Raw genomic sequence first — 26601 nt, 5'->3', positions numbered from 1 at the left:
CTTAACCCCTGCAGTGGACGAGCGTCCGCGGCAGGGACCTGTGGGATGGTGGCAGGCAGGGAAATTGAAGTCTCCCTGCCTGCCCCAGAACGTATGTGGGGGGGGGGGGGTGGGCTCCCCGGGACCCAGGCAGCACAAGATGCCCCCCCCCCCCAGAGCCAGCAGGGGACCGGGTATTTTCACTTCTCCCGATCATGCATATGTAATGATCGGGTGCAGTGAATATATGAATATCTAATGAGCGGCTTGGCTCCCGGCCCCCTGCTGGCTGCTCAGTGTAAAAAAAATAAAAAAATATATATATTTTTTAATTAAAATATATATTCATGTGCTATAAGCACATGAATAAAAATAGCATTCCCCTTCTCAGAATAAAATTCCTGATTTTTTTACACCAAAATTAAAACAAAAAAACTTTTATTTAAAAAGTTCACATTCCACTTCTCCATGAAAAGATGGAGAATTGCTACATGGAGAGACACGGCGAAAATCACTCAGAAAGACGGCGAGAAGTGCACGTTGAATAGGCTTGTTCGCTTTTGGAGAGCAAAAGTCTCCGTCCAACGCGAGAAAAGCACAAACTCGCCATAAAACATGGCGAATTTTTCTCATTGAATACTGCCCTAAGTGTTGGGAGGTATGCACTGGGACCCAAGCCACCCATTAAGGGGAATACGTTTTTTTTTTTTAATCCTAAATTACACATACCTGCCAACATCTAGAAATCTGGAGTTGAGAGATTGTGAACTCGGTGTGGCCTCTGCATAGCTTCATGACATTGCCATGGTCACAAGCCAAATCTTTGTTTTTTCATCACTGTTTGGGTACGGACAGCACACTAGGAGCTGCTGGCATGCCCCCCAGTCCTGAGTAGGGTGACTCCCAACTGTATTCCCACTGTGGGTCCTGCTGCCCACAAGTGGAACAGTGGGAAAGTCCCAAAAGATGGGACTGTCCCACAAAGAACAGGACAGATGTGAGGTATTGCTTACCCATTCTTTGATCCGATGCGCTCTCCCCATATGGCGTGGTTCAAAGGATCTACAGTAAAACGATAGTTAATAGGTGGACCCCATATGGTCAAAATAGAAAAGATCTACAGGGTCAATAGTTTAACCAGAAATAGGACATGTTTGTTTGAGGTTGACAGGGTTAAAAGGTCAATATGCAAATTATGGTATTAAATAGGGCAAAATGGTGGTGGGGGTGGGGGGTATGCATTTTGAGCATTTGTGTGCATTTGACTTATTGTATATCTGCCGGCCTTTTGACCATGTCAACCTATGGCATGTTTATCCAGTGTTCGGAAACCCCTCTCCACGTGGTTTATTTACTAAGATGGGAGTTCTACTGAAGATTGCATGTTACCCATAGCAATCAATCAGAATCTACTTCTTATTTATTTAGAACATTCGAGAAGATAATATATAGAACTTGATTGGTTGCCCATAGCAACAGCCCATCTTCAATATAACTTCTATCTTAGTAAATAAACCCCTACATACTTCAAACCATTCATTCAATGACTTCCAACGCTCCAGTGGATAGCACCAGCCATCCACCAATCAACAAGTTAATAGCCATTCACTCTATGGTTTCAGGCTGAAAGGCCTGTTGGGAATGCTGTGGATAATTCAAATTGCACCCTTGCCCAGCCTGTTCGAAGGCCCAGGCAGTTAAGATGGCCCTGACAATGTGCTTTCTGTAGTTAAAAGCATTTAGGGGGAAATTTACTAAGATGTGAAATACACTTCACTTTAGGGGGAATTTTACTAAGATGTGAAATACACTTCACAGGTCATCATACCTCCCAACTGTCACGATTTTAGAGGGACAGTCCCGATTTTCGGGTCCTGTCCCTCTGTCCCACCCGCGGCAGGCATTGTCCCGCTGCGGGGGGTGGCAGTTGGGAGACCCCCCAATCTAGTAGAATAGACGCTGTGCGCATGCGCACAGCGTCTATTCTCGTATGAAAATGAGGTCGCGGCTAATTAGCATAAGCCGCGCCCTCATTTGCATACGCCCCGTCCCCTTTTCGGGCGCTCGCGCGGCTTCGCCGCGCGAGTGTCCCTATTTCTTCAGATCATAAGTTGGGAGGTATGGGTCATGTTGCTATGGGCAACCAATCAGAAGCTACTATTATTTCTTTTTCACCCTCTAGAAGATAGCACAGGACAGGATCTGATTGGTTGCCCATAGCAACATGACCTGTGAAGTGTATTTCACATCTTAGTAAATTTCCCCCTTAATGTCAGATAATAAACAGGGTTAAATTTTTGTATTAAGAAACCTAGCAGTAAATTGACAAGTGCACTCTTGCTTTGTAATGAGGATAATGCGGAACTGAAAGAGAGGGTTGGAAAGGTCAGCGTGTACATTATAAGAGCATTTGTGTTTCTTGTGTAATGAAGAACAATTGCAAGCATAGTACTCAAATCAATTCATATTCTAAGCAATGGGCCATTTATCCACTTCATTACTTAACAATTATTGTGGTACTTTTTTATGTATACAGTCCTAGAATAAGTTATTAGTTTTTTCGCTAATCTTTTTCACATTTATAAAATGTATTTGCATCTATTTGAGTTGTCCCCAGGGAGTTAATTTATCATTGCATGGTGCTGCTGATGATGCCATACATTGTCCTGTTCCTAGTATTTCAACTAACATACAGATGTGTCATGATTCTAAAGCGATGCAGGAACATTGGCCCTTATTCTGGTTGACTCCCCCGGACACCGCCCACACCGATGACCACACCCCACCTCGCCCGCAGCGATCACCCGCACTGCTGCAAATGGATGATTTGCATAATCATCCATTCGTAGCTGGGGAGAAATCATTCGATGGTTGGCGACCAGCAAATATTTCTCCAGCGCTCGCAGCTGATATTCCCTGACGCCAGCTGTACGCTCTCCTGCACACACGTCACTGAATGATTTGCATGGGAGACCCATGGGCTGTATCCCCCGCCACAGCTCCACAACCCTCGGTCACACTGTTAGTAGTTTGCTGTGCCTGCTCGCACCCTGCACATGCGCAGAAATGCACAAAACATTGGTTTGCAAAGGGACCGAAGGGACCAGAATAACCCCCATTGTGTAGGGTAGTCAGTAATGTCCTCAAACACCACTTACTTTCTTGGCAGTTGTGGTCTGATACAATCACATTATCCCCCCAACTACTGTTGGTTGAATTTTGTTTGATCCTTAATACCTAACAAAATAACCCCTCTTTGTTTTGACAGTGTCCAGAACAAGAACAGTGAGGGAATTGTTACATTTGAACCCTTTCATTGTCAGCTAAATGATTAAAGATGTGCTTTAAGCTGTTGCATTATAACATTCTAAGTTGGGGACAACAGACTCCAAAGTAAATAAAGTTAGAAATAGTTATCTTTTATCATAGGCGTGCGCATTTTCTTAGGGGTGCACCATTGGAGGGGCATGTCCATCACCGCCTGCTGTGCGTGTCTGTCACTGCCTACTAGGCATCAATGCAAACTAAATAGGTTACCCATTTATGTATATGGGCTTCAGAGTGAATCATTCCCCCCCACACACTCCAGAAATAGTGTGCTCCAAAGGCAGGTTGCAAAAATTTACACTGTTATGCCCATTACACATAATGCCACACACCGTAATGCCAAATAAACATAATGCCATACACTAATGCACATTACTCATAATGCCACCCACCATATTGCCCATTACTCATAATGCCACCCACCGTATTGCCCATTACTCATAATACCACCCACCGTAATGCCCATTACACATTATACTACACCCTATAATGCCTATTACATATTATGACACATAAGTAAAGCTTACCAACATTCTTATTGTTTATTTACAGTATATGGCGCCACAAGGTTTCCGCAGTGTATATAGATGAGCAAAAAAAGGGGGCAAGTTACATGCTTGTTGCTAGGGAGTGTTGCATGCTCTTTGCTAGGGGGAGTTAGATGCTCATTGCCAGGGTGGGGAGGGGATACATGCTTGTTGCCCGGGAAGTTCCTAATAGCGCGCAGTGTTCCTCTGACCGCAGCGTCCGGCCTCCAACACACAGTGGGCCACACGCACATTCTGTCGGCTGCGACTCCTTGGAAAATAGCTGACATCTTAAAGGTGACAGACACTAGAGGTACGCCCGGACCTCTAGTGCCTGCCTCCTCCGAGGCTGCCATTTTTGGAGAGGCCGCCGCCAACAGAATGTGCGTGTGGAACACTGTGGGTTCGAGGTCGGACATGGCGGCGGCAACGAGGGATGTGGGCATGTTGGGTATTAAGGGGTACACCCCCCCTTCCTTGCGAGCGTGCACGTTTTATGTCTGTTCTTTATAATATCTGTAGCAACTGCTGCATTTTGCTTATTACATTGGCCCCTAAAGTTGTTAAAGATCCCTGCATCAGGGAAAGGGTTAAAATAAACGCTCCCCAATGTACTGTATTTAGGGCAGTTACTGTATCTACTGATGTGAAGAAAGGATGGTGTCGAATACAAATGTACCAAACCATGGAGAAAGATCAAGTAGAGAAGTTGCTCTTACCAACCAATACACAGTGAGATTTAGAATTTTCGCTATGCGACTTTCCCTTGAACTTCCTGGACCCATACAGTCTTGACTATATTGACTTGAGATTTTAAATATGGCTGATTTTGACCATACCAGAACACTAGTACACTATACACAATACAGTATAGCCAAAATTGGCTTGCCTGCACAGTCTATTTTTTTTCTTGCGATGTCGATCCCATGGGACAGCGCATCGGCATCGCAAGTTGTGTACACACTGTGCGATTTGTGCTAAGTTTTCTTCCGATTTTGACTATAATAAATCAGCTCAAATCGCACCTTAACTGTCATTTCATGCACTCTGATAGATCAATGATATAGCTGATTAGTTGCTTTCTTGGCTGTTTCATAAATCCTAATAAATGTGTTTCCCTGAAGAGCAGCTGCTTATTTACACTAGCAATGTAGCACGACCCATTAAGAGCAGGGTATAGCTTCATTTTGCCCTGTATAATATGCTGCATGCCACATTCCACAACCTCACTAAAAATGAAAGTACTAATTTTCCTCCTGTGTTCCTTGTTAATGAACTCGTCCTTATTTTCACTAATTATGTAAAATCTCTTGACATTCCTGTAGTTAGTCTGAGATCCAGGAATGTGGACCAGGTCAAAACCTCCAGTGGTGCGAGAAATAACTGCCAATACAGGGAGAGCCAAGGCAATAAGCGCTAAACAATGTTCTCTGCGGCCGTGGTGCCATAACTGGGCACTTAACTTCACTACTCATTCATTGGTACACGCCAACATCTCATCCGTAATAGTCAAGAGATTTGGACAATTTCCAGATCACAATTGTCTGCTTTCCTTGTTGTAGCTCAAGAGACCTCATTAGAAGTTTCCAGCCCTTTCACCCACCCTTTCTTCCACCCTTTCTCTTTCTGACACATGGGTCTAATCTGGTGTTTGGCAACATGTTCAGTTTCTCTGCCAAAGACCGAAAGAGTTGAGAAGATGTTTCTGCATTGTTTTATTGTTCCGCGCACTAAAAAAAAAAAAAGAGAGAATGGTTTATGCTAGTAGTTTTCAGATCTGATTGTGGGACCTGATGACAGGCCAAATTGTAAGGATAACCCTAATTGAGCTTGTGGAAAATAATTTAGTAGAATACTGACCTGCTTTTATTTAGAGCCACATAAAGGTTAACCCACACTTCCATCTAATGCAGGGGTATATTTCTAAAAATGGGGGAGCAGTTCTATTGTAGTAAAGCTGGTTATACCATTGTAGTAAAGCAGAGCCGGTCCTAGGCATAGGCAAATGCATAAGACATTTAGAATGCATTGGGGTATACAGCTCATATACCTGAGCCAGCAGCAGTGGGAGTGGCTTTATGGGGAGCTTAGGCAGTAAGGGCAGAGGCAGGCAGTAACAAAATGGCCACCTTCCCTGGAGGATGTCTGCTGTGCATGCCGAACCCCAGCAGCTACACCTCCCATAGGCCATTGAAAAGTCCAGCAGAAGTAACATGCATTGACTGAATCCATGCAACCAGCCCAGGCTTCACTATCTGCTGGGATTGGGTTTTATTAATGTGTGGTATATGAGTAAGCAGGGTAGCCGAGGGGGGGGGGGGGGGCAGGTACTAATTACCCGAGCCCGGGCTTGCTGGAGGGGCCCTGGTCTGTCCTTACCTTCCCCCTCCATCCCTCCCGGGCAGCAACAGTAGAACACACTTCTACAGTATGCGCTGTGCTGACTGATCTCACTGACAGTGTGAGAGGTCATGGCGAGCCTGCTGTCAGCACAGCACATGCTGTAGATGTGTGCTGCTGCTGAGTTTAGAGTTGTCTTTCACCCCTCTAAACATTTTGGGGGGGTGGCATAAGCGCTGGAGGTGACCACACCCCCACACCTAGGCCACACACCCTAAATTTTACCGGGGCCCAGCATTCCTCTCGGCTGCCCTCTGAGTAAGCAGCATTACTGTGTGGCATTATGTGTAATAGTGCATTACTAATGTTTTTAAAATGTGTAGGGGTATTACTATGTGACATTATGTGTATAAGGGGATTGACTAATGTTTGGTATAATGTGTAAGATGCAAAAAAAATGTGTTGCATTATGTGGATAAGTGTTGATATTACTGTGTGGCGTAATGTGTATAAAGGGTACTACTGTGTGATGCAGTGTGAATATTGAGTAATGTAATGTGAAGTATATGAAGTATTGTAATATGAATAGGGAGCAATGGGTCAGGGGTGGAACTAGCAGTGCAAAGGGCACCAACCAAAATCTTTCCTAGGGCATCAAATTATCTAGGGCCGGCTATGTTGTAAAGCAATATGTAACTTTTTTTTTTTTGCATCTGCTCCGTGTCTCTTATGCTCCGCATACAGAGTGCTAGTCAGGGTCACTTTTGAAATCGAATCGTGTTTCAGCCGCATCCGATCCTGATTCGATGCCGATGCGTGCCACTGTTCAGTGTGTAACGAATAGAAATTTAGACTGTGCAGGCAATACTATATAGTACAGATGTGTACTATATAGACAAAATCAAATGGGTACACTTTGCCGTGCGATTCCATCCCGATCTAATCGGGATTACATAGAAAAAGAATCACAAGAAATATTGTAGCTAATTGGATCACTGCAACATTCTACCTGGCCTTCCTCTCTCCATACTCTTAATGCTGCTGTCCATCTCACTTTCCTCTCCTGCTGCGCTGTGTCGGCATCACCAATTATCCAACTACGACAATGTCTTGCCTTCCACATCAGAACTCAATTCAAACTCCTCACCCTAACATATAAATCCCCTCTAATTTCTCCCACTGCATGGCTCCAAGCTAATTTCTGTACAGACTCTCTCCCACCCTCCCAGCTCCCCTGCCGTATGCTGCCTTCCTACCCACGTGGAGATTATCATTACTTGCTTTTACTAGTCGTATTTAATTGTTCCAGCCTACAACACTTAACTTCCTCCACCCTTACTTTTGGTTTTATTGTTGTGTTAATTGTTATCCCATGTATTGATGTATAATTGTGTTGTTTAATCCTTATGTGGCTTTTGTGGACACTTTGTTGCACCATAGAAATAAAACATACTGTACTAATTCAAAATCTGTTTCATTGCAATGGCATGAGTTTTCTGCTTTATGGCATCAAAACATGGAGACTTATTCAATAAATAATATTATTGAATGTCTAATATGCATAACATCAAAGATGAAAAAGAAAATTCACTATATTTTGAGTCAATTGTACGTGTGACTCAGAATCAGTCTCATTAGTGTCATTTTTGTGGTAACTTTCACAGATGTCTATAAGATTCTAATGTCAGAGGTCCGAATAGGCTTAGGAGGCTACGCAGAGTACTCCTGGGCTTGTATATGAAGTTTAACATCATGCACTGTCACGGATCAGATGTAAGCAACTACAGTATGTAAGGCTAGGTGAGGTCTGCATACAGTAGCGAATGCAGCAAAGTGTGGCATTATGTAGAAAGGTGCTGTGTTCCTGTGGCATGCCCCTGGGACTTCCACCAGTATCTCACATAATCTATGGCCATACAGTGATTATAATTTTTACATTCATGCTCGGTGCCAAGAGTGGTATGCTCATTGCTAGGGTTTCATGCTTGCCGACGTCCGCGTTCCCACTTCCAGGTAATGCTATACACACTGTGCTTCCCTGACAAGACCCTAGAGGTCCAGTGCAGGCTCAGACTGGCCGGCCGGGGAACGGGGGGATTCTCCGGTAAGCCCTGTTGATTTATGGTCTCATCCACATTTTAGGTAGGGGGACTGACACAAATGTTTAATAAGTTAATACCGCTGGCCAGTCATCCGCTATCCACTAACCTTGCGGCGGCTGGCGGCTGTGAGACTGATTTCAGCTCTGATCCCAGAGGATTCATGCGGTCGAGTGGACATCACATCACGTCATGACATCACACCCACATTATCCTCCAGTGGGGCCTTAACATCCCAGCCTGACACTACCATCTGTCTTCTAATTTTTGGAGGGACATTTCCACCAGATTTCCATGTGGATGGCCACACTGCATGGATTATGCATAAAATGTGCTCTGCAAGGGATATTGCTACAACACTGTACATACATACCACTCTATGACAGTAACGGTACATACAAAAGTATGCAAAACTCTAAACCGTTATATTCCCCGTATTGTGCAATGTAGTCATGAGATTTCAGCCCTTTCTTTTGTGCGCCAACTTATGCTGCTTTCACATTGCCTAAACGTTTAAGACCTGGTATTTCGAAATGATATTTAAAACAGGTCTGAGCCACTAAATCCCTTTCACATTGCAGGTGAAAACCATTTTAAATAGCATGTAATACCATTCACACATTCAACCCGTTTAACCCCCAAGGAACACATTTCAAGCCTCAGAAATAGAGCCATTCACACTGCCAAAAAAACAGCTCTGAAACGGGTAGGACACTGCATTAACAAATACCGGTATTTGTTAAACGGTTAAAGCACCCTGAAGCTTTCACACTGCAGCTGTACCCATTTTAAAGGGCTAAAAAAATAGCAATTTAACGTCTAAGAGCTGCAGTGTGAAAGGGGTATCACTGTATTGCCGGAGCTCCTCACCTCTGTGAAATGGCTTATTCCAATACCAAATTGTATACACTCACTGTATGCAATGAACTTTCCCACTCACTGTATACCAAATTGTATACAGTGAGTGGGAAAGTTCATTGCAACTTCACTAATACATCTTGTAAAAACAAATTATAATTATAAGGCTCTTAAAAACTGTTCTTCATGGCTTTGCAGCAGAGAAAAATTGTGATAAGTTTTTAGTTTTCCTCCTTATTTCATGTTTTTTTAAAGAATCATTGGTAACCTATTTCCATCGAGATTCCATCAGCAGTTGGGCTTTACAGCAGAGTGAAGTCTTTGATGCAGACTTAAAAGGCATTTCTTGAATAAAAGGTTTCCCCTGGGCGCTCGACTACTAGCATGTCACGTTTTCTGTCACTTTACTTGGCAGGCAGGTCTATAGTGAATCCCCCTTTTTGTATGGCAGATCTGATAATAAGAGAGGATTCCTAAACTAAAAAAAAAAATCTTTGTTTTGTATGGGGCACAAGTATTGCTATAGTAAAGTAGTCATGGCGATACAGTATATCTCTCACATAACGTTCCTCTATGTTTTTGTTTTGTTCTCTGTCCCTAAGGTTTGCTACAATTGCCAGGAAACTATGTACAGGGTGAAATTAGTCACAGCGGTTTTCTAAGTTGACCCATCACTAACCCACCTAGTAGGCTGAACACCATTTCTCTGCCGGTTTTTTAGTAAATGACTGTTGTGTTTACTGCCAACATAGAAAAGTAACATTTAGTGACAGGAAGGTATCCGATTCTTACTGCAAACCTATACAGTACGTATGCAAACACATGTATTTATTCATACCTCCCAACTGTCCCGCTTTGTACAGGGCCCTACTACCTCTATATTGCTGTGTTGTTATACCACTTGGTTTCATCACTGTTGTTTCCATTTGTAAAGCGCAATGGAATATGCTGTGCTATAGAAACTATAAATAAATAATGAAGCTAGTATGGCAATGAAGTACAGGTCAAGTATCCCTTATACGAAATGCTCGGGACCACGAGCATTTTGCATAAGGGATTATTCCAGATTTTTAAATATGTATTTTGGAATATAATGTATATTTCTTTTTACATACTCACCTGGTCCCCCAAAGTCCATTAGGCTCGTCTTCAGAAGCATCCCCGGTCCCAATGAGGTGCAATGCATCCTTGGGACCGGAGGTGCTTCTAAAGATGAACCTGATGGCCGCCGGAGGGACCAGGTGGGTACAAAAAATGGCGCAGAGACATAAACCCCCGCAGTTTTTGGAATATTTTTGCTGTCGGATATCCGAATAACAGATGCTCATCCTGTATACAGGGCCGGCTCTACCATTAGGCAGCTTTAGGCAGCTGCCTAGGCTGCCGGAATCTGGGGGGGGGGTGGGGCGGGGCGGGCGCGCCACCGAGTCTGCCTATCAATGATGTCTATGAGGATCCTTGCGGCTGTGGAACCTCTAAGACTTCACTTCTATACTTTTGCCCCCTCCTCCTTGTACTCTGCTTGTACCAATTTTTGCGAGCCTCACCGCCATTCCAGAATGTTAGGCAAGTATGCTTTTAGGGATTGGAAAGTGGGTATTGACAGTATGGGGGGGGGCGGTAGGTTGAACATTTGCCTAGGGTGCCGAGAAGCCTTACACCGGCCCTGCCTGTATATATTGGCACTAGGGGGGGGGGGGGGGCATTACATTTATTATTAATAAAATGTGAATTTGTCCAATTAAATATCCTCTTATTGCAGCTATTCATGCAAAGTACTGAATCTTCTGACCAGTTTACTACAAAGCCCCAAACTGTACAATGCATATGATAGGATGAGCTTTCGGTTATATAAGAACAGTATATTGTAGTGATAACTTTCACTATCACTATGCTGCCAGGTGAAGCACCAGCCCGCCCTGGATAAAGCTGCGGATTACGAAGCATCAGCTTCTCTTCCAGTCTCAGAGCTAGTGTACGTGTCTCCAGTTTGCATTTATATGAATTTGCATAAGAAATTAAACGGGGGTGTTACACCATATTGCTGTTTTTTCTCCTTTCATGTTACATGAGTGATCTACAGTGGTCCATGTGAGGAGACACACGAAGGGAGCGCTTGAAAGACTGTCAGTAATTTTTCATTGTTGAATAATGTACGCATGCCTAAAATAATAGGAAAATGGTGTAAAAACACCCTATTCGTGTTATTTTATTAAAACAATTATGTCCCTTGAAAACAATAGATGCCCTTCTTCCATAGCTAAATTGAGGGGGGGGGGGGGGGCACAGGAGATACTGTGCCCCGGCCCCCCTCTGTCAAAGGGCAACCAGTATATTTTATCTCTATATATGTATTTAAGGTGTATGTATATAAGGTTAGTAAATTGTTTTGTTCTACTAAGAGAACATTTTATAAAATAGTTGTGTCTCAATTAGGTGGAGCTATGAATGGTACATAGGCATTATTAAACTATTAGTTCAAATCCATACCTCCCACTATTCCAGGAGGGACAAAATCCTTTCTTCTTGGATTAACGTCTTCATTTATGATTACGTTCACCTGTTGTGAAATTCCTTTAAAATAAATGAAATGGTTTAACACAGGTGATGCAATCATATTTTAAGTGAAAAGTCCAGGAACCAAGCATGTTGGCCCTCCTGGAATGGGTCATGTTGGAGGTACAGAATGCACAAACTAATATAATCCCCTCCTTCTCCCATGAGCACCTGTCTTAAGTGCCCCGGGCCCACCAACCCTTATCCAGCACTGCCTCAATCAGTCAGTTATTGTGCAAGGTCATCAGCAGACCAGGAAGTGGCCAGAAGCACATGGAAGATGCACAATGCGTATTTACGTAAACGTCCACTGCAATCAAGCAAATAGACTAGATGGGAGATGTATCACACCATGGATAAACCAGTCACCTGTAACTCTACAGTACTGTATACTGTATTGTTACTTTCAAAAATCTCCATTGACTCTGCATAAAATAAGGTACAAATGAAATGACCCTGCTCAATACAATGACATTCAGACTGTAATATTATTAGGAAACAATCATCCTTCATAGAATGTCATTTGATTTGCTACGGCTGCAAACAGACTTATGTTCTATAAGAAGCCAGCAGCATACCATTGCTGAATTAGCTACTAGCTACAGTAATAGAGCAGCAGATAACCCCTCTTGTAGGAAAGGGTAAAACATTTTTTTTATTTTTTAAACTCCAACTGGCTGCAGCCCAGCTTGATGAGCATTTATCGGTAGACTACGCACGTGCTAAGGTACTCTATTGCAGACACTGCTGTATTACCAGCAGATGAGCTGCTTTGAGGGCGGCTTTGCATAGCGTTGCTCTATGCAAAGTCATCCTCTCCCCCACTGATGGTGCCGGGCAGGGGGAAAGTCGCCCAGTGTGTATGCAATGAGTGGCTTTCCACCCAGCGATGATAGCGATCATCGCTGTCCATACACGCTGGGCATAGTTGCCCAGTGTGTATGGACCTTAAGTTTGGAAACACCCTTCAAAAATGGAAATGAGTAAGGAAATATTAATCCAGTATCTACACGTATGATATTGGTGGGGGGGGGGGGTGCCATCTTAAAATCCGCTATATTGTAAGCAACTCTAATATTTTAATTGGGAAGTTAGTCATGTGACATATCAAGTAGATGCAGAATTAGTTTCCAAGTTTTATCTCTGCTTTCTTTTGAAGGTAGTTACATTAAGTACGATGGCACGAACACAAAAATTATTGTCTTGATATCTAGAGAACAAAGCACACATGCTATTGGAAATGATTTCAACCAATTAGGCCACCCATCACTCACAGTGCAGTTGCGGAAGTCCTTGGCAAATGTAAAGAAACTTAATCAATTGCAGACAAACTAAATTGTGGACAACCAAAAACTGCTACATCCAAGGGGCAACAGGGGTGGTCATTCCGGGGCCCCCACACATTAGGGGCCCCCACATACTGCTTTATAAATCAGAGCAGTCTCTTAAAAAGCAGTCTATGGGGGCCCCCCAGGGACAGGCAGCACACACCCCTGGGCTGCTCCTGCTGTTCAAAAAAGCATGTTCCAATGATCTTGATGATCCGATCGTCGACATGTTCCCGACCGATGTTTGAAAAAAAATCTATTTTTATATATGTATATATCATTTTATTTACAAATAGCAACTACATTTTTTTAATGGTGGGGGCCCCCATACATTTGGTGCACAGGGCCCCCACCAGCCTTAATCCGGGCCTTGCTAAAGATGAAGCAACTGCCGTGCTGGCATCATGTTCAAAGAGCCCACAACATAGCACTCGTCGCAGTGGCGGATCTAGACTTCTCTTCTAGGGGGGGGGGGGGGGCAGTTTACTGTTTAACTTGACCCTCCCTCCCCCAGTACTGACTCCTCCCCTTCCCATTCCTGACTCCCATTGTAAGACTGCCCCCCCAAATAATAATAATTTAAAAAACGGTACTTGTTTCCTAGCACGGCGCCAACGATTTTATTTGTATTGATCGGAGCCGCAAAAATCGCGTCGATCGCATCGCATGCCAACCAAATCGCATGCGATGCGATTGACGCGATTTTTACATTGGAATCAATGTAAAATGTTCCCTGAGACCCAATTTTACATTGATTTCAATGTAAAAAGCCCCCAAACCCCCCATTTTGATATCAAAGCCCCCCCGATGGGTGAAATGGCCCTCCATTGTTAACGCCACCCCACTATTGACACCAACCCGAAGCGTGGCGAGCATAGCGAGCCCGCGAGGGGCGGCGGTACGCGTCCTCCGACTTTTTCATACCCCCACTATCCACGTCGGTGTGCAGTTAACTTTACATAGTGTGGCGAGCGGATGCGCATTACTTCACAGGTATACGCGTCCCCTCGCGGGGCTTGCTGCACTCGCCACGCTTCGGGCTTGGTGGCTCGCTGCGCTCGCCACACTATCTAAAATCAACTCCACGCCGACGTGGATAGTGGGGGTATGAAAGGGTCTCTCTCCTCATGTGCCTTTCTTAGAATATATAAACCACTGCCACCCTGATGATTGCTTCGGGGTCCTGTCCCCTGAGCGCAACTATCCATATTAACCATGTACTTGTCCTAAACTGTCTTGTACTGTAATTTGTTATGTGTTTTTGATTATAACTATGCTCTGTAACGCGCTGCGTAATTTGTGTGCGCTATATAAGAAACTGTTTATAAATAAATGGTACTTATGTAATATCTGGACTCCCGTTTTTCTTATGAGACCGCGTCCCCTCGCGGGGCTCGCTGCGCTCACCACACTTCGGGCACGGTGGCTCGCTGCGCTCACCACACTATATAAAATCAACTCCATGCGTAGTTGGATAGTAGGGGTATGAAAAAATGGGGTGCATTTAACATGGGAGTCCAGATAATACATAAGTAATAAATAAATAAAGGTCGGAGGACGAGTACCGCCGCCCCTCGCGGGCTCGCTACGCTCGCCACGCTTCGGGTTGGTGTCAATAGTGGGGTGGCGTCAACAATGGGGGGCCATTAACCATACTTAATACCCATGAGGGGGCATATACAACGAGAAATTGGCCATATTGGCCCTTTTCCCATTGTTCCCTATGTAAAATCGGGTTGATCGCAATGGATGCCATTATAATGGCATACGCAAGACGCGATTAACAGGATTTTAACTTTAAAACAAATTTAACATTGTTCTCTATGGGAAAATCGTGTTGGTCGCATCACGGCCCATTATAATGGGCCGCGATGGACGCGATTTTGTCTTTACCGGCAATTAAAGCTGGTAATTGACAGAAAATCGCGTCAATCGCATGCCTTTAGTACCTTAACTTAAGGCATGCGATCAACCCCGACGGGCGCCGTGCTAGGAAACAAGTACCAAAAAAACAATAATAAATGTAAAAGAAAAAACCCTGCATGGGTGGTCTGCATTGCACACATTTACATAGCACACCACAAACACACATGTACATTTCACATCACACACAGCTCACCCGAAATACATACATAGTATGTAACGGGATGCGGTCATTTGGTCTACTGCATTATGGTCGACAGTCATTAGGTCGAATCCATTAGGTCGACATGCTTAAAGGTCGACATGACTCTAGGTCGACATGGGAAAAGATCGACATGATTCTAGTTCGAAAGGTCATTAGTTCGACAGGTCATTAGTTCGACAAGGTCATTAGTTCGACATTGTCTATGTCGACAATCACAAGGTCGACATGGAGTTTTTCACTGTTTTTTGAGCCAACATGTGCCGACAGGCGGTATTTCATGCCCTACCATCCACTAGGGCGTGGTGGGAGAATAAAATAGTGTGCCGAGCGTAGCGAGGCACCGTGCCCGACGCATAGCGAGCGCAGCGAGCGATGCGAGGGGATGCAGTGCACTTTAAACTGTGTCCATGTCGACTGTGTTGACATTCAGGTAAAAAAACAGTGAAAAACCCCATGTCGACATAGACAATGTCGAACTAATGACCTTGTCGAACTAATGACCTGTCGAACTAATGACCTTTCGACCTAGAATCATGACGACCTTTTTCCATGTCGACCTAGAGTCATGTCGACCTTTTAGCATGTCGACCTAATGGATTCGACCTAATGACTTTCGACCATAATGCAATAGACCAAATGATCCCAACCCTATATAACACATACAAACACACTGTATGTGCAGCTGGACACACCAGCAGCCAGACAGTGCACACACAAGGAGCTCCAGGCTGTGGCTGGCAGGCCCTGAAACCGGGCTAGGGTGATCAACTTTCCAATTGGCCAACCCGGGACAGGGGGTCTGGGTCATTATGGTGTAGGTATCAAGTCCCAGACACAGACATACCCCTGAATCATATAAAACATAATAGATAGTGAGTGTTTATTATCTTCAAAACTCACACTGGCTGGCTGGCTGGAATCACACACTGGGGCACAGGCACTGATGATGGTGGCGTCGCTGCTTGCACCTGCCACCACACACAATTTGCTGCTGCTTGGCTCTGTCTGCTGTTCCTCCTCCACTGCTCCCAGCACGTGCCGTGGCGGCTGGCAGAGGTGGGACAGAGTGGGAAGCATGTTCCAATGATCTTGATGATCCGATCGTCGACATGTTCCCGACCGATGTTTGAAAAAAAAATCTATTTTTATATATGTATATATCATTTTATTTACAAATAGCAACTACATTTTTTTAATGGTGGGGGCCCCCATACATTTGGTGCACAGGGCCCCCACCAGCCTTAATCCGGGCCTTGCTAAAGATGAAGCAACTGCCGTGCTGGCATCATGTTCAAAGAGCCCACAACATAGCACTCGTCGCAGTTGCGGATCTAGACTTCTCTTCTAGGGGGGGGGGGGCAGTTTACTGTTTAACTTGACCCTCCCTCCCCCAGTACTGACTCCTCCCCTTCCCATTCCTGACTCCCATTGTAAGACTGCCCCCCCAAATAATAATAATTTAAAAAACGGTACTTGTTTCCTAGCACGGCGCCAACGATTTTATTTGTATTGATCGGAGCCGCAAAAATCGCGTCGATCGCATCGCATGCCAACCAAATCGCATGCGATGCGATTGACGCGATTTTTACATTGGAATCAATGTAAAATGTTCCCTGAGACCCAATTTTACATTGATTTCAATGTAAAAAGCCCCCAAACCCCCCATTTTGATATCAAAGCCCCCCCGATGGGTGAAATGGCCCTCCATTGTTAACGCCACCCCACTATTGACACCAACCCGAAGCGTGGCGAGCATAGCGAGCCCGCGAGGGGCGGCGGTACGCGTCCTCCGACTTTTTCATACCCCCACTATCCACGTCGGTGTGCAGTTAACTTTACATACAGTAGTGTGGCGAGCGGATGCGCATTACTTCACAGGTATACGCGTCCCCTCGCGGGGCTTGCTGCACTCGCCACGCTTCGGGCTTGGTGGCTCGCTGCGCTCGCCACACTATCTAAAATCAACTCCACGCCGACGTGGATAGTGGGGGTATGAAAGGGTCTCTCTCCTCATGTGCCTTTCTTAGAATATATAAACCACTGCCACCCTGATGATTGCTTCGGTGTCCTGTCCCCTGAGCGCAACTATCCATATTAACCATGTACTTGTCCTAAACTGTCTTGTACTGTAATTTGTTATGTGTTTTTGATTATAACTATGCTCTGTAACGCGCTGCGTAATTTGTGTGCGCTATATAAGAAACTGTTTATAAATAAATGGTACTTATGTAATATCTGGACTCCCGTTTTTCTTATGAGACCGCGTCCTCTCGCGGGGCTCGCTGCGCTCACCACACTTCGGGCACGGTGGCTCGCTGCGCTCACCACACTATATAAAATCAACTCCATGCGTAGTTGGATAGTAGGGGTATGAAAAAATGGGGTGCATTTAACATGGGAGTCCAGATAATACATAAGTAATAAATAAATAAAGGTCGGAGGACGAGTACCGCCGCCCCTCGCGGGCTCGCTACGCTCGCCACGCTTCGGGTTGGTGTCAATAGTGGGGTGGCGTCAACAATGGGGGGCCATTAACCATACTTAATACCCATGAGGGGGCATATACAACGAGAAATTGGCCATATTGGCCCTTTTCCCATTGTTCCCTATGTAAAATCGGGTTGATCGCAATGGATGCCATTATAATGGCATACGCAAGACGCGATTAACAGGATTTTAACTTTAAAACAAATTTAACATTGTTCTCTATGGGAAAATCGTGTTGGTCGCATCACGGCCCATTATAATGGGCCGCGATGGACGCGATTTTGTCTTTACCGGCAATTAAAGCTGGTAATTGACAGAAAATCGCATCAATCGCATGCCTTTAGTACCTTAACTTAAGGCATGCGATCAACCCCGACGGGCGCCGTGCTAGGAAACAAGTACCAAAAAAACAATAATAAATGTAAAAGAAAAAACCCTGCATGGGTGGTCTGCATTGCACACATTTACATAGCACACCACAAACACACATGTACATTTCACATCACACACAGCTCACCCGAAATACATACATAGTATGTAACGGGATGCGGTCATTTGGTCTACTGCATTATGGTCGACAGTCATTAGGTCGAATCCATTAGGTCGACATGCTAAAAGGTCGACATGGGAAAAGATCGACATGATTCTAGTTCGAAAGGTCATTAGTTCGACAGGTCATTAGTTCGACAAGGTCATTAGTTCGACATTGTCTATGTCGACAATCACAAGGTCGACATGGAGTTTTTCACTGTTTTTTGAGCCAACATGTGCCGACAGGCGGTATTTCATGCCCTACCATCCACTAGGGCGTGGTGGGAGAATAAAATAGTGTGCCGAGCGTAGCGAGGCACCGTGCCCGACGCATTGCGAGCGCAGCGAGCGATGCGAGGGGATGCAGTGCACTTTAAACTGTGTCCATGTCGACTGTGTTGACATTCAGGTAAAAAAACAGTGAAAAACCCCATGTCGACCTTGTGAATGTCGACATAGACAATGTCGAACTAATGACCTTGTCGAACTAATGACCTGTCGAACTAATGACCTGTCGAACTAATGACCTTTCGACCTAGAATCATGACGACCTTTTTCCATGTCGACCTAGAGTCATGTCGACCTTTTAGCATGTCGACCTAATGGATTCGACCTAATGACTTTCGACCATAATGCAATAGACCAAATGATCCCAACCCTATATAACACATACAAACACACTGTATGTGCAGCTGGACACACCAGCAGCCAGACAGTGCACACACAAGGAGCTCCAGGCTGTGGCTGGCAGGCCCTGAAACCGGGCTAGGGTGATCAACTTTCCAATTGGCCAACCCGGGACAGGGGGTCTGGGTCATTATGGTGTAGGTATCAAGTCCCAGACACAGACATACCCCTGAATCATATAAAACATAATAGATAGTGAGTGTTTATTATCTTCAAAACTCACACTGGCTGGCTGGCTGGAATCACACACTGGGGCACAGGCACTGATGATGGTGGCGTCGCTGCTTGCACCTGCCACCACACACAATTTGCTGCTGCTTGGCTCTGTCTGCTGTTCCTCCTCCACTGCTCCCAGCACGTGCCGTGGCGGCTGGCAGAGGTGGGACAGAGCGGGATGTCACGGCGAGCACTGAGCCACCCGCCGCCTGCGTCACCGCATGCGTCACGTGGGGGTGCGCCACAGCTGGCCGAGCGGACATGGCTTAAGTAGCTGCGCCTGCTGACATCATTGCCAGGGCAGCTGGGGGCGGCCGCGGCGACTCAGGGAGCTATGTATTCGGAGAAAAGTATGTAAAGACCATCCATCGCCCAGTCCAGCTGAATGCAATGCTGGTCGATTTGAAGGGCAGCCAGGGCTGGCCCTAGGCATAGGCATGCTAGGCAATTGCCTAGGGCGGCAGCCTATGCCTAGGGCCAGCCCTGGCTGCCCTTCAATCGACCAACAATTTTAGTTAGTTAAAACCGGGACTTTCCGCATCCCGGGATGGGTTTGGCCGGGAAGCGGGATTTTAGGAGTCAAAACCGGGACAGTCCTGGGCACCCTAAACCGGGCACACACCCACCATGTGCGTGCCGGGCAGTGCTGCAGACACAGCCCACCCCACACTGTCTGGGAGCAATCAGGGTGGCAAACCACCTAATTCACAGCCCACCAGCCAATAGGACGGCAGGATGGGGAGAGAAAGCCCCGCTATATCAGCTACTGGGTGAGAGGCGGCGTCATCACCTCCCCATCATCACATACATTACTTACTAGGTGCGGGTGCAGATGTGGCCGTGCGGAGTATACCCCTCGCCCTCGCAGTGATTCCACTGGTCTAGGGGGGGGCGACCACCCCGTTCACCCCCTCTTTTAAAATCACCCCTGACTCGTCGCCAGGTGCTGCAATATCTAGATTTTTTGGGAGTGCCATTTATTTGTAGATAGAATTCTCAAAATGGCCTACAACTAACCCCACAACTATAAGGCTGATAACTCCTATCTGTACATTGATGCATAATAATGTTGTATGACAATCTTAAAGTCTCAAGAAAGTTGCAAATGTTAATTCAGAGAAAAAAATATAGTCTTACTCTGGTTAAGACTAACCGATACAACTGTATACAGATGGTTAAATCAAATGTTAGTAGTGTGGCCAGCCAGCATTTTAGCACTTGTAATGTTAAATCAACTGTTGCTCTAAAATGAGTGATCTCATGTAAAACCATTTAGTCTCCAATTTAAGAGATTTATCTGCCACAAAGAGAAGTGACATAGAGATATGTGCCAATCTTAAGTGTTTTTTGTTTACCTCTTTGTTGCAACTATTTAGCATGCAGGCTGGAGGAGCAGAGCTTCAAACGGTGTGTACGTGTTGTGGTGAAGATAAGCAGCTCATTGATAGAGAAAATGATTCCTCTTAGTTAGCCAGCTCATTAGCATTTTTTTATAAATAAATATCATATGTTCGATGAAAATATTAGCATCCAAATATATGACTGTAAATCAGAGGAAACACAAGCGGTAGTTGTGGGGGATGCAGATCGCACCTGGGTGTCACCCTCCCAGGGAATGACACCAAAATACCATCTTGGATTTCCGATGGTCACTACACCGACAACTGAATCCTGACTGTTTAAATGCCTGACAGTCGGGATCCCGACAGTCCATGACCCCCATGAGGGAGAATAGAACTTGTGGTGAGTGTAGCAGCCACAACAGCATGGCAAAAGCCGCAAGCCCGCAAGGGGCTGCATTGTGCTAACTCACCCTGTAGGAGTACCAGCGGTTGGGATTCCGATGTCAGTATCCTGATCATTGGAATCCCAACTGTCAAGATGCCATACCACACCGGCAGTGGCCGGGTTTGGGTGACTTTACAGAGCAACATCCGGTGCCTGTCTCTAGGTAGGCACTGGCAGTGTAGCCAGCTTCTCTGGTGGCAGCCTAGAACTTCCAGTGAATGCTGACCACACCCAGACAACAAAGAGCACCACAATCGCATGCAATTTATCACAGGTAAGTCCGAGTAGCTGCAGGCAGGGGGGCAGCAGCATTAAAAAATCCCATTCAAAATCAGCGGCTGCCCAGTCTTTTGAATCGTATTTTTCAATTCTCCCCAAAGTACCCCATTCACCGCACACCGAACCCCGCCAACCACACTGTATCGGATGCGATACATTGCTAATGCTTGCAGCACATAAGAAATAACTTATATGCAGACTGTCTGACCTCCGACTCCAATCCGATGCGCACGGGACCACGCATCGGACCTATCAGATGTCATACACTTGCAATTTGGGCGGAAATCTGGTCCAAATCGCGTGGTATATAGGGCCCATAATATTCAGGACATGGATCATTTTATCTGTCTGTCTCAAATCGTTATATATATTTTTGTCAAGTTTGAATTTCTTTTATTTGTTTTTATATCTAAGTAATTTAAAGTAGAAAATTGATCTGATACTGTATGTGGTTTTCGAAGCAAAGTTCCGCATTCTAGGGTTTGGCTGGTGCGTCAAGTGCATGTTTCCTGTGAAAGTTTCCAAATAAAAGCTTTTACTTTTTGGTCTGGAAATAGTTCAGTGCATTTAGCTACCTTTATTAACTGGCCTTCCTGTCTTGTGCCTTTTTCTTCTGTCACCGCCATAAGAATATTTGTTGGCAAAAAGTGCGCAATTTGCTGGGCTCGGTGAGGAAGTTCACTCTTTCCTGTGTCAGTTAATATGAAACATTTTTATTTTGTTTATGATTTATCTTCCATCATTTCCTCATTTTTATTCCAGCCAAAAAAGATTTCAGCAACTAGTAATATTGTGAATATAACTCCTATGTTTGGATTAGGAAGACCTCTTGATTTTAAGTAAGGCCACCTTTAATCCCATGCTTTAGCGTTATACGTATATTTAGCTGAGCATGGGTCAGCGCTTACGTTTCTGACTGAATTTATTGCATATTTGCCTTCTTTTGAAAACGAGATTATAGTTGGTAATAGAATTTTGCAATGCACCACATTGAGGGGGGGTGTCATGCTCCACCCAGAGGGTGTGTCTAGTTCCATATATGGAGAGATTGTTAACGTGGCACCTAGAAGCGTGAGTGTGTACTGCTACATCTGGGAGGAATCTTTTAAAATGGCTTATATTCAAATGTAGATGAGCCCTAAAGCAGAGATACTATACTTGGTGCTGGGAAATTACACTAATGACTCAATGTAACCGGATCTCTCTCTCATTCCTTTTTTCCCAAAAAATTTAACAGTGTAATGTGAGCTAGGTGAAATGAGGGAGATTGCCGCTATTTCAGGGAGTCTCCTGCAGAATTCAGGAGGGTAGGCAACTATGATTTATTGTCTCCGATATTTTGTGTAGAAGTTCAAAATGTAATGGAGCATTACCTTCCAAATCCATCACAGGGTTACCTCAAATGTGTATATTTATTAATATATATAAATATAATAAATATTAAAGCTCTTTTGTGGAAAAATCTCTGAAAATTTAAATTTACTGAGCATTTCCACATTACTGGTTTCCCCTCAATGTGCAAGGTGTACTACAGCTCATTGACACATTGATTACAAGAGAAGAACACTATGAGGAGCCTGTGTTCCTGTGAGATGATATTTAAAAATCATACCTTCTAAAGGGGCCATGGCCTCGTGTCAGGGGATGTGACTTTACGATAAATGTCTCTGAGCCATGTCCCAATTTATGTAATTGTGGGAGATACCCAGCGCTGCGGAAGCACATGCCCCCAGTCTCTTTATCCACAGAATAGATGCCCTGCACATGCGGAACAGAGCAGTGAGTGAGACACTGTGGCCCGCATGTGGAACAGTGCCCAAAAACCAGGATTGTTCTACCAAAATTAGGACAGTTGGGAGGGATAGATAAATTGCCCTAAAAATATTGTTATTGCAGCAATATCAGATTATATTTTTTAGTGTAAAAAAATGTGAGACTTTATAAATAGCCCCTATAAGGTAATAATAAGCTCCATAGCCAAATAATGTTATTGGGCCATCCTAACAGTGCACATGGTGAAGCACAAAACTGAGGGGAAAGGTGATGTAATACTCCCGTGGCCATCTGACCAGGGTGAGATATTCACTACACATCTCCATAACGCAAGTTCATGGATTCCCTGCAATACAGAATTCACATATATTTTTTTTAGTGTTCTCCACTCATTTTTTTTATATTGGACATGTTTGGTGAGAATAAAAGTAATGCAAGAGTCCGGGGCATTGAGACTGCTATGGAGCACAGGTAATAAAGATGCGTAGCTGCTGCCAAACTCTCATGGGTAATTAGTACCTGCCCCTCCTTCCAGGTTTCAGTTCCCACATAAGTTACACACAGCGTTGACATTAATGGAGCGCTGTTTCATTACTCTTTACTGTTAATATGTGATCTATACATACAGTAAGCTTTACATATAGTCAATGACAAATTTAGCCAATGAACTTGCAGAAGACTGATCCCACAGTTTGCAATTAGTGGATTAATAATGTTAGCCACACACTGTCTGAACACTGTATAATATTCATGAGGCGATGCAGGCATTGATGTATATTCATGAAGTTGTTGTGATCCTAATTTATAAATAAACTTCATTATCTTGATTAGAGTTGATCACTCATTATACTGTAGCTGGCCATTCTTGTGCAAATGAGGGCTCCTTTTTGACCACTTCAAGGATGCCTGAAATGTCATCCCTCTGCATCAGGCATGTTTGGTGAGATTAAAGATATAAGAGGTCCCAATTATCTGCTACACAAAGGTGACACTCGCTGCTTTTTGCTGGCTAATTTGTAATGGCTAGTCACACTTTTTAATAATAGATGGAAGAGAATTTAGCTAAAAACATGCTGTGCTTTATTGACGGACAAAAAAGTAATACTTTGCGTAGGTGACAAGAATCTGGATATTTTTATCTGCAGACTGTCGGCTTTCCAATCACAGTAGCTCCTGGTGAGAATGAAAACATAACACATTTTTATTTAAACTTTAAGAAAATAATTGTGGAGCTACTCACTGGGGCTGAGTGTATGTACGGAACTATGGGAGATACATGGTCTTGCACAACTGTCACATCTCCATTTATGGCTGAGGCGTAGCTGTACTTTATCACAGTGGCCACACCTCTGCAATACAATGCCAAAATTACTGGCGCTATACAGCAGGGGTGCAGCGGTGATGATGCAAATCACACCACAAGTGAGTGGAGGGCATACTTGCCGACTTTTCAATGTCCCTTTCCGGGAGAAGCCCGGAGATGACAACAAAATGTGCAGGTCGGGGGGGTAGGCTGCCGTATCAAAACCCCGCCCCCGATCCACGCAAATGCCACGCTTCGCAGGTCCGCGCATTGGGGGCGGGGCTAAATTACATATTTTTAGTCCCGCCCCCTCCCCCGGACCTGCGATTTACAGCACACTGGCGCGTTTCACTATGCCTGGTAGCTTTATCAAAGGATGATAAAGCTACCAGGCGTTGTGAAACACGTCAGCAGAACACTGCTGTTTCTCCCAACTTAGTGCTCTTGCACTACAACCTTGGATAACCCCCATTTGGACTCATTCCATTATTCCAACTTGGATACAAAAAAGGAACTATAATCTACAGCAGACTGAGGACTAATACATCTTCACATAGATCGGCGGCAGGAGTTGGTGATTTGTGCCATCTTGGGCCACTCCTGGCAAAATCTGCTACTATTTTTGTTCTCCCCCTGGATGACCATTTGGGGACATATATCTACATTTATAGGCCTTTAAAACTCGGGACCCTCCAAGACACTAAAACAAAAATAGTTGTTGAGACTATGCTTAAATCTGAATATTGTGTACACTTGTTTTATTCTTTTGTTTTTATTCATACTGGATGGATATATATATATATATATATATATATATATATATATATATATATATATATATATATATATATATACTATTTTACCTTGCGACTACACAGGGGCACGCATCGAGGCAACATAAACACACGTATAAACACAGTACAACTTGAAGTAGACGCGGTGTAACTGTGTGTAGGCACCTTTATGAATAATTTCTCTGGGCTCTTTGACAATATATTCATGACAGAACAGCTGCTCTTATATTCTCTGATAAGCAGTTGTACTTGCATGTGCTAAAAGCTGCACTTCCCTGCTGCTAGCAGCTGCAAATATTGACACTGCCTGGTTCTGTACCTGCAGAGTTCCTGTGTATGGGGCAGCCCTATGTTGCGCATGCGCACACACAGAGCAGATTTAAAGAAGTCCTTCCACTCCAGTAGCTCTTTTCTTTGGAAAGCCTGCTAATAGAAAAGCCTAACCTTTTTTGTGAGCTTCATTCAGGTGCTATTTATCACAATACACATTTTTTTATGCATATTGGGTAAAATGTATTAAGCCTTAACAAGTGATAAAGAGAGCTACATTACCAGCCAATCGGATTCTAACTGCCACGTTACAGGCAATTTTTGAGAAATGACAGGAGCTGATTGGTTGGTACTTTAGAGATCTACACTTGTTAGGCTTTGGCCCATTATGAGCTATAATTTTTTAGAGTGAATTGGCAAAGCTAAAATTAATATTTTCCCGCAAATTTATGAAGTTCTATTGGATAAAAGTCTGTCTTGGCAATGAGCTGGAAGCATAGGCACTTCACTTTCACAGAGAAGGGGACCCATGCACAGGCTCCAATTTAAATTAAGACCTTTTGTTACCTGACTCTTAAGAATACTAGTACAATTTGCTGTATTGTGTCTTAAAGATAAACCCCTGATGAAGTCTCTGAGATGAAACGCATTGGTTTACATTGTTGTATACTCCAAAAGAGGCTGAAGATATTCCTGCTGATTGAATACCGTACTGCAAATGTGGATTTTTCTGATGAAAGACTTTTCAATAAATCTATTGGACTTGCAAAGAACATTTTAAGATCCATTGTACACATTCACTCTCAGTTAGAGCATTTACAAGGTGTCATTTTATTTTTGTTGTTTACGTTTCCGGCCTACAAGGAATCTTAGTGGTTATAGGCTGCCAGAAAACATTCATTCATTAGTGCGTTTGAGGTTATTGTTTGTATATTTAGAAAGATCGCCATTCTGTGTGTGTGTGTGTGTGTGTGTGTGTATACAGCTACAGTTATACGGTGAGACACAATATACTTCCTAAATAGAGTGTGTGCTCCATAATAATCTACCCTTGTAAATAGGAAATCATTAATACAGTAGATCATTTTAGATGAGTTTTATCTTTAAAAAAGGGGGTATATTTATTGTAAGAACATACTGTACATAAAATAAAACACAAAAATAACAAAAGATTGATTAGAATAGAAACAGAATAGAAGACCACAGTTCAATATGACAAAAATAACTTAACTTTCAGAAATTGGCAGGTGAAGAAATGTCCTTAATCCATTAACAAAGCAATTCCATTGAAGGATCAATATAAAAGGCAAAAATTATGTCTGCAGAATTTC

General features: G+C 44.0%; 1 protein-coding gene across 2 annotated transcripts in view; it reads left to right on the top strand.

The window, feature by feature from the left end:
• The window catches only part of GAS7 (growth arrest specific 7), a 368988-nt gene that overhangs the window by 116414 nt on the left and 225973 nt on the right, over positions 1 to 26601 (top strand). The window lies entirely within an intron of this gene.

This window comes from Crinia signifera, chromosome 6 (assembly GCF_055691185.1).
Source record: "Crinia signifera chromosome 6, ASM5569118v1, whole genome shotgun sequence".
NCBI lineage: Eukaryota > Metazoa > Chordata > Amphibia > Anura > Myobatrachidae > Crinia > Crinia signifera.
This window is presented reverse-complemented; position numbering and strand designations above follow the sequence as displayed.